The sequence below is a fragment of the Arachis stenosperma genome, chromosome 10 (genome assembly GCF_014773155.1).
Source record: "Arachis stenosperma cultivar V10309 chromosome 10, arast.V10309.gnm1.PFL2, whole genome shotgun sequence".
Lineage (NCBI taxonomy): Eukaryota > Viridiplantae > Streptophyta > Magnoliopsida > Fabales > Fabaceae > Arachis > Arachis stenosperma.
The window spans coordinates 43562492-43571459 of NC_080386.1; the positions used below are offsets into that span (position 1 = coordinate 43562492).

The following is an 8968-nucleotide window of genomic DNA, read 5'->3' on the forward strand; positions in this document are numbered from 1 at the left end:
TGACGCACCTGTACATCCTTTTCCTGATGACCCCGAGCACCCTATACCAGCTCAACCTTTGAATGAGGTGGAACCTGAGCCTATCGTTCCTGATGAGCCCGAGTTAGCTGGTGACTACGTACCTGTGATACCACCAGAGTGGGACTTTCCCCCTGAGCCGATCCCTGACTTTCCACAGCCTGATGAGCCGGCACTACCGGATGATGGGGTAACTCCTATATACGCGAACGGACCTGTGCTCGCGAATGATTTTGTACATAGTGACAGCAGTGTTTCTGGTGGATCTGAGGGTATAGTTGTAGCTGCGGATGATGAGGAGGAGGAGGATCCTGAGATAGAGATAGAGCAGGATGAGGAGATGGACGAGCCTCACGGCGGTTCTCCGAACGGCCACGAGTAGATATAGTTTGACTGCGGAAGGGGCATTCTTTTGATGACACTCTAGTCTAACATTATCTGATAGTTAGTCTCTCACTTGTGTTAGTACACCCGAGAGCTAGGAGCTATATAGTGGTTAGGCTAGCCTGGGTGCCAGTTTAGCGGCTTTTTGTATGGGCCAGGCCCTGGGAGTGTCGTGTAAATATTAGCTACGTAGGATGACGAGGATGTAAACTGACTTGATCTTGTGTAAACGCTACATGTTGTGTCATAGTGTACATGATGTATATTACCAGCTGTGTTTCTATGTTTCTTTATGCCACTTCTCTATTATTCTTATTATATGCTTGTCTATTTTACCTGAATGTCCGCAACAAATAAAAAAAAATTTACTCGTAAGATTGGCATCGCTCTAACAAGGAACAGGCTCCTATATTAAATAGTAAATAATAATTAGAAAGGATAAGTTAGTAACACTTAGCTTCTTGTATGACCATGGCATACTGGGAGTTGGGTCGTTACAAGTTGGTATCAGAGCAGTTCGTTCCCAATAGAGCCTAGGGAGTGGACTGACTATGCTTCATTGCATACTCTGTTGTGTGTCTCATGCTTATAGGATATCAATGTGATATGTGTTGCATGATTGTCTCTGTGTTTTCATTCTGGGATTGTTCACACTTGACTTGAAGTGTTAAGACTGATCACCTTAATAATGATTGTTTGGTGTGAACAGGACCACGATGGGTTCACGGAGACGAGGCGTACGGGAAGGAATTCCTAATGTTAACTACGAGAGGGAACAGGAGACGTTTATAACTACCATGAACGCTGTGGCTGAGGTAGTGCGTGAGGCTGCAGAAGCAGCAGCTAGGGCTGTTGATCGTCTTGGAGTGAGAAACGGAAATGAGAATGAGCATGGGGAAGATAGTGGAAATGATGAGAATAACTTAGGGCATCTCGAAAGACCTATGACCCTTGCGACTTTTTTGAAGGTTAAACCGCCTAAGTTTAAAGGTACACTTGTTGCGACTGATGCTGACAATTGGTTCCGAGCTATTGAACGATCACTACGAGTACAGCATGTTCCGGAAGGCCAACACGTGGAGTTTGCTACTTATATGCTGGAAGGAGAAGCTGAGCATTGGTGGCAGGGGATACAGCGACTGTTGCAACAAGATGAAGGCGATATTCCTTGGAATACTTTTAAGGACGAATTTTATAAGAAGTATTTTCCGAGGGCAGCTCGTGATGCTAAGGAGATGGAACTTATGCAGCTGAAACAGGGTAATACAACTATTGCAAAATATGCCCGTTGATGAGCGGATAATTTGTATACTTTTTGGCATTGTTTTTAGTATGTTTTTAGTATGATCTAGTTAGTTTTTAGTATATTTTTATTAGTTTTTAATTAAAATTCACTTTTCTGGACTTCACTATGAGTTTGTGTGTTTTTCTGTGATTTCAGGTATTTTCTGGCTGAAATTGAGGGACCTGAGCAAAAATCTGATCCAGAGACTCAAAAGGACTGCAGATGCTGTTGGATTCTGACCTCCCTGCACTCGAAGTGGATTTTCTGGAGCTACAGAAGCCCAATTGGCGCGCTCTCAACGGCGTTGGAAAGTAGACATCCTGGGCTTTCCAGAAATATATAATAGTCCATACTTTGCCCAAGATTTGATGGCCCAAACCGGCGTTCAAAGTCACCTCAAGAAATTCCAGCGTTAAACGCTGGAACTGGCACCTAATTGGGAGTTAAACGCCCAAACTGGCACTAAAGCTGGCGTTTAACTCCAAGGAGAGTCTCTACACGAAAAAGCTTCATTGCTCAGCCCAAGCACACACCAAGTGGGCCCGGAAGTGGATTTTTATGTCATTTACTCATCTATGTACTAATTTTCTATAAGTAGGACCTTTTACTATTGTATTTAAAGAGAGACTTTTGGTAGCTATCTTTGTTTTATGCTATCTTAGACCTTTGGAGGCTGGCCATTCGGCCATGCCTAGACCTTGTTCTTATGTATTTTCAACGGTGGAGTTTCTACACACCATAGATTAAGGTGTGGAGCTCTGCTGTACCTCGAGTATTAATGCAATTACTATTGTTCTTCCATTCAATTCCGCTTGTTCTTTATCCAAGATATCACTTGTTCTTCAACATGATGAAGGTGATGATTGACGCCCATCACCATTCTCACTCATGAACAAGGTGACTGACAACCATTCTTGTTCTACAAGCATCTGAGGCTTAGTGAATATCTCTTGGATTCCTGATTGCACGATGCATGGTTGATCGCCTGACAACCGAGTGCTCGCCTGACAAACGAGCCAACCATTCCGTGAGATCAGAGTCTTCATGGTATAGGCAGGACCTGATGGCAGCATTCAAGAGAATCCGGAAGGTCTAACCTTGTCTGTGGTATTCTGAGTAGGATTCAATGATTGAATGACTGTGACGTGCTTCAAACCTGTAACCTACTGGGCGTTAGTGACAGACGCAAAAGAGGGATTCTATTCCGGTAGGGGAGGGAACCAAACCGGTGATTGGCAGTACTGTGACAGAGTGCGTGCATTAGCTTTCACTGCGCGGATGGGAGGTAGCTGCTGACAACAGTGAAACCCTACACGAGCTTGCCATGGAAAGGAGTAAGAAGGATTGGATGAAGGCAGTAGGAAAGCAGAGAGACGGAAGGGAAGGCATCTTCATACACTTGTCTGAAGCTCTTACACCAATGATATGCATAAGTATCACTATCTTTATCTTTATGTTATTTTCGTTCATCATCATATACAATTGAGTTTGCCTGACTAAGATTTACAAGATGACCATAGCTTGCTTCAATGCTAACAATCTCCGTGGGATCGACCCTTACTCACGTAAGGTATTACTTGGACGACCCAGTGCACTTGCTGGTTAGTTGTGTGAAGTTGTAGTGATCACAATTTCGCGCACCAAGTTTTTGGCGCCATTGCCGGGGATTGTTCAAGTTTTGAGCAAGCTTTTGGTAACAATGCCTGGGATTGTTCTAGTTTGGACAACTGACGGTTCATCTTGTTGCTTAGATTAGGTATTTATTTTTTTTTCGAAATTCTTGAAGATGAATTCTAGAGTTTCATGATGATTTGTTGAAATCTGGCTGGCTGAGAAGCCATGTCTAATCTGATTGGACCGAGGTTTCAACTTATCACCACAAGAGCTTGTTGATTTTCATCAATTTTGCTTTTGGAGCAGTGATCTGCTAAGGCTTGGCTGACCTTTGGTCATGTCTAGTGTTTTGGACCGAAGCTTTCCTTGAAAGCTTGGCTGGCTGTGAAGCCATGTCTAATTCCTGGACCGGAGTCTTAGACTAGCATTGCACTGATTCCTGGAATTCTCATTAAGAATTTTGATACCTTTTTCCACTTAATTTTCGAAAAACACAAAAAAAAATTACAAAATCATAAAAAAACCAAAAATATTTGATGTTTCTTGCTTAAGTCTAGTGTCTCATCTTAAGTTTGGTGTCAATTACATGCATTCATTCATGTGTCTTAAGGATCTTCAAGTAATTCTTGATGATTTCTTACTCTGATCTTTGAATTCTTTTGGCTTGAGTATTTATGTGTCTCATATAGTGTCAGTAGTACACAAACTGCTAAGTTTGGTGTCTTGCATGCATTGTTATTTGATTCTTGTTGCATTTTGATTATTAAAAATCCAAAAATATTTTTAATTTGTGTCTTTTCAAGTCAATAATACAAAGAATTGAAGATTCAGAACACACTGCAGAGGAATTGTACAGAAAAAGCTGAGCATTCAAAAATGCCCAGTGAAAAAGGCAGACTGGCGTTTAAACGCCAGCCAGGGTACCTGGTTGGGCGTTTAACGCCCAAAAAGGTAGCATTTTGGGCGTTAAACGCCAGAATGTATACCATTCTGGGCGTTTAACGCCAGGATGGTGCTAGGGGAAGATTTTGTTTTCAAAATCAATTTTTTTCAAGTTTTCAAAGTTTTTCAAAACCAAATCTTTTTCAAATCATATCTTTTCAATCAAATGTTTTCAAAATCAATTTCTTTCCTTTTTCAAAGATACTTACTAACAATTAATGACTTGATTGAACATTTTTTTGCCTTTTCTATTAAGGAAGGTTTTATGTTTGAATCATATCTTTTCTTGTTAGGCAAGTCATCAATTTTTTTAAATCATATCTTTTCAAATTGTTTTCAAATCATATCTTCTCAATCACATCTTTTTAAAACCATAAATTTTCAATCAAATCTTTTTAATCACATTTTTTTAAATAGTTTTCAATCAAATCTTTTTAATTTCTAATTTCAAAATCTTTTTCAAAAATCACTTGATTTCTTTTTCACTTTTAATTTTCGAAAATTATCAATCAAATTTTCAAAATGTTTTCAAAATCTTTTAATTGAAATTTTCGAAAATCCACTTCCCTCCTTCCCACATCCTTCTATTTATGGAGTACTACTCCTTCTAAATGCACAATTCGAACCTTATCTAATAAAGTTCGAATTCTTCTTCTCCTTCTTCTTACTATTTCTCTTTTCCTCTGACACTTCAAGGAATCTCTATACTGTGACATAGAGGATTCCACATTTTCTTTTTCTCTCCTCTTTCATATGAGCAGGAGCAGAGACAAAGGCATTCTTGTTGAAGCTGATCCTGAACCTGAAAGGACCTTGAAGAGAAAGCTAAGAGAAGCTAAAGCACAACTCTCTTTAGAGGACCTGACCGAATTCTTCAAAGAAGAAGAACACATGGCAGCCGAAAACAACAACAATGCCAACAATGCAAGGAAGGTGCTGGGTGACTTCACTGCACCTACTCCTGATTTTTATGGGAGAAGCATCTCTATCCCTGCCATTGGAGCAAACAACTTTGAGCTTAAGCCTCAATTAGTTTCTCTAATGCAACAGAATTGCAAGTTCCATGGACTTCCAATGGAAGATCCTCATCAGTTCTTAGCTGAATTCTTGCAAATCTGTGACACAGTCAAGACTAATGGGTTAACCCTGAGGTCTACAGACTGATGCTATTCCCTTTTGCTGTAAGAGACAGAGCTAGAATATGGTTGGATTCTCAACCTAAAGAAAGCCTGGACTCTTGGGAAAAGCTAGTCAATGCCTTCTTGGCAAAGTTCTTTCCACCACAAAGATGGAGTAAGCTTAGAGTGGAAGTCCAAACCTTCAGACAGAAGGATGGAGAATCCCTCTATGAAGCTTGGGAAAGATACAAACAATTAATCAGAAGATGTCCCTCAGACATGCTTTCTGAATGGAGCATCATAGGTATTTTCTATGATGGTCTCTCTGAACTATCCAAGATGTCTTTGGATAGCTCTGCTGGAGGATCTCTTCATCTGAAGAAGACGCCTGCAGAAGCTCAAGAATTGATTGAAATGGTTGCAAATAACCAATTCATGTACACTTCTGAAAGGAATCCTGTGAACAATGGGACTAGTCAGAAGAAAGGAGTTCTTGAGATTGACACTCTGAATGCCATATTGGCTCAGAACAAGATATTGACTCAACAAGTCAACTTGATTTCTCAAAGTCTGTCTGGAATGCAAAATGCACCAAACAGTACTAAGGATGCTTCATCTGAGGAAGAAGCTTATGATCCTGAGAACCCTTCCATGGAAGAGGTGAATTACCTAGGAGAACCCTATGGAAACACCTATAATTCTTCATGGAGAAATCACCCAAATCTCTCATGGAAGACTCAAGAGAGACCTCAACAAGGTTTCAATAACAATAATGGTGGAAGAAACAGGTTTAGCAATGGCAAGCCTTTTCCATCATCTTCTCAGCAACAGACAGAGAGTTCTAAGCAGAGTACTTCTGACTTAGCAACAATGGTCTCTGATCTAATCAAAACCACTCAAAGTTTCATGAATGAAACAAGGTCTTCCATTAGAAATTTGGAAGGACAAGTGGGACAGCTAAGCAAGAAAATTACTGAACTCCCTCCTAGTACTCTCCCAAGTAATACAGAAGAAAATCCAAAAGGAGAGTGCAAAGCCATAACCATGGCCGAATGTGGAGAGGAAAGAGAGGAGGAGGACGCCACTGAGGAAGACCTCAGTGGGCGTGTACCAATCTCCTCTGAGTTCCTCAATGAGGAACCATGGGAATCTGAGGCTCAAAATGAGACCATAGAGATTCCATTGGACTTACTTCTGCCATTCATGAGCTCTGATGAGTATTCTTCCTCTGAAGAGGATGAGTATGTCACTGAAGAGTAAGTTGCTAAATACCTTGGAGCAATCATGAAGCTAAATGACAAGTTATTTGGAAATGAGACTTGGGAGGAAGAACCACCTTTGCTCACCAAAGAACTGGATGACTTGTCTAGGCAGAAACTGCCTCTAAAAAGGCAAGATCCTGGGAAGTTTTCTATACCTTGTACCATAGGCACCATGACCTTCAAAAAGGCCTTGTGTGACTTAGGGTCAAGTGTAAACCTCATGCCCCTCTCTGTAATGGAGAAATTAGGGATCTTTGAGGTGCAAGCTGCAAGAATCTCATTAGAGATGGCAGACAATTCAAGAAAACAAGCTCATGGACTTGTAGAGAATGTTTTGGTGAAGATTGAAGACCATTACATCCCTACTGATTTCATAGTCCTAGAGACTGGAAAGTGCATGGATGAATCCATCATCCTTGGCAGACCCTTCCTAGCCACAGCAAAGGCTGTGATTGATGTTGATAGAGGAGAGTTGATCATTCAAGTGAATGAAGAATCCTTGGTGTTTAAGGCCCAAGGACATCCCTCTATCATCATGGAGAGGAAGCATGAAGAGCTTCTCTCAAAACAGAGCCAAGCAGAGCCCCCACAGTCAAACTCTAAGTTTGGTGTTGGGAGGCCACAACCAAACTCTAAGTTTGGTGTTGAACCCCCACATTCAAACTCTAAGTTTGGGGTTGGGAGGTTCCAACACGGTTCTGAGTATTTCTGAGGCTCCATGAGAGTCCTCTGTCAAGCTAATGACATTAAAGAAGCGCTTGTTGGGAGGCAACCCAATGTTTTATAGCTAACTATTTTCTTTTGTTATTTTATCTTTTTTGTAGGTTGATGATCATAAGAAGTCACAAAAACAATGAAAAAAGCAAAAACAGAATGAAAAACAGGAAGAAAAACAGCACACCCTGGAGGAGAAGAAGCTGGCGTTCAAACGCCAGTAATGCTAGCTGTTGGGCGTTTAACGCCCAGTCTGGCACCATTCTGGGCGTTTAACGCCAGAAAGGGGCACCAGACTGGCGTTAAACGCCAGTAAAGGGCAACAACCTGGCGTTAAACGCCAGGAATGGGCACCAGCCCGGCGTTTAACGCCAGAAATACCTCAAAACGTGATTTTGAGCAACATTTGGTGCAGGGATGACTTTTCCTTGACACCACAGGATCTGTGGACCCCACAGGACCCCACCATCACTCTCTCTCTTCTTCCCCCATTCACCAATCACCTCAATACCTCTTCCCCAAAAACCCTTCACCTATCAAATCCCATCTTTCTCTTCACCACTCACATCCATCCTTCATAAATCCCCACCAACCTCACCCTTCAAATTCAAACCACTTTCCCTCCCAAACCCACCCATCATGGCCGAACCATTACCCCCCCCTCTCTCCTATATATACCCTTCTTCAACCCTTCATTTTCACACAACCTAAACACCCCTTCTTTTCCTTCTTGGCCGAACACACCACCTTCCCCCTCTTCCTCATTTCTTCTTCTTCTACTCTCTTCTTTCTTCTTTTGCTCGAGGACGAGCAAACATTTTAAGTTTGGTGTGGTAAAAGCGTTGCTTTTTCGTTTTTCCATAACTGTTTATGGCATCCAAGGCCGGAGAAACCTCTAGAAAGAGGAAAGGGAAGGCAAAAGCTTCCACCTCCGAGTCATGGAAGATGGATAGATTCCTCTCAAGGGTGCATCAAGACCACTTCTATGAAGTTGTGGCCTTGAAGAAGGTGATCCCCGAGGTCCCTTTTTCACTCAAAAAGGGTGAATATCCGGAGATCCGCCATGAGATCCGAAGAAGAGGTTGGGAAGTACTCACCAACCCCATTCAACAAGTCGGAATCTTGATGGTTCAAGAGTTCTATGCCAATGCATGGATCACCAAGAACCATGACCAAAGTATGAACCTGAATCCAAAGAATTATCTCACTATGGTTCGGGGGAAATACTTGGATTTTAGTCCGGAAAGTGTGAGGGTGGCGTTCAACTTGCCTATGATGCAAGGAGATGAGCATCCTTATACAAGAAGGGTCAACTTTGATCAAAGGTTGGACCAAGTCCTCACAACCATATGTGAAGAGGGCGCACAATGGAAGCAAGATTCAAGAGGAAAGCCGGTTCAATTGAGAAGGCATGACCTCAAGCCCGTGGCTAGAGGATGGTTAGAGTTCATACAATGCTCAATCATTCCCACTAGCAACCGGTCCGAAGTTACCATAGACCGGGCCATCATGATCCATAGCATCATGATTAGAGAAGAAATAGAAGTTCATGAGGTTATAGCCCAAGAACTCTACAAGGTGGCGGACAAGACCTCCACTTTGGCAAGGTTAGCCTTTCCTCATCTCATCTG

The 8968-nt window shown here is 41.9% G+C and overlaps 1 non-coding gene across 1 annotated transcript; it reads right to left on the reverse strand.

Moving 5' to 3' along the window:
- Positions 1-5538: 5538 nt before the first annotated feature.
- Positions 5539-5646, reverse strand: LOC130959070 (small nucleolar RNA R71). The gene has a single exon (XR_009078166.1). It is a non-coding gene; the product is annotated as a small nucleolar RNA R71 (small nucleolar RNA).
- Positions 5647-8968: the final 3322 nt, after the last annotated feature.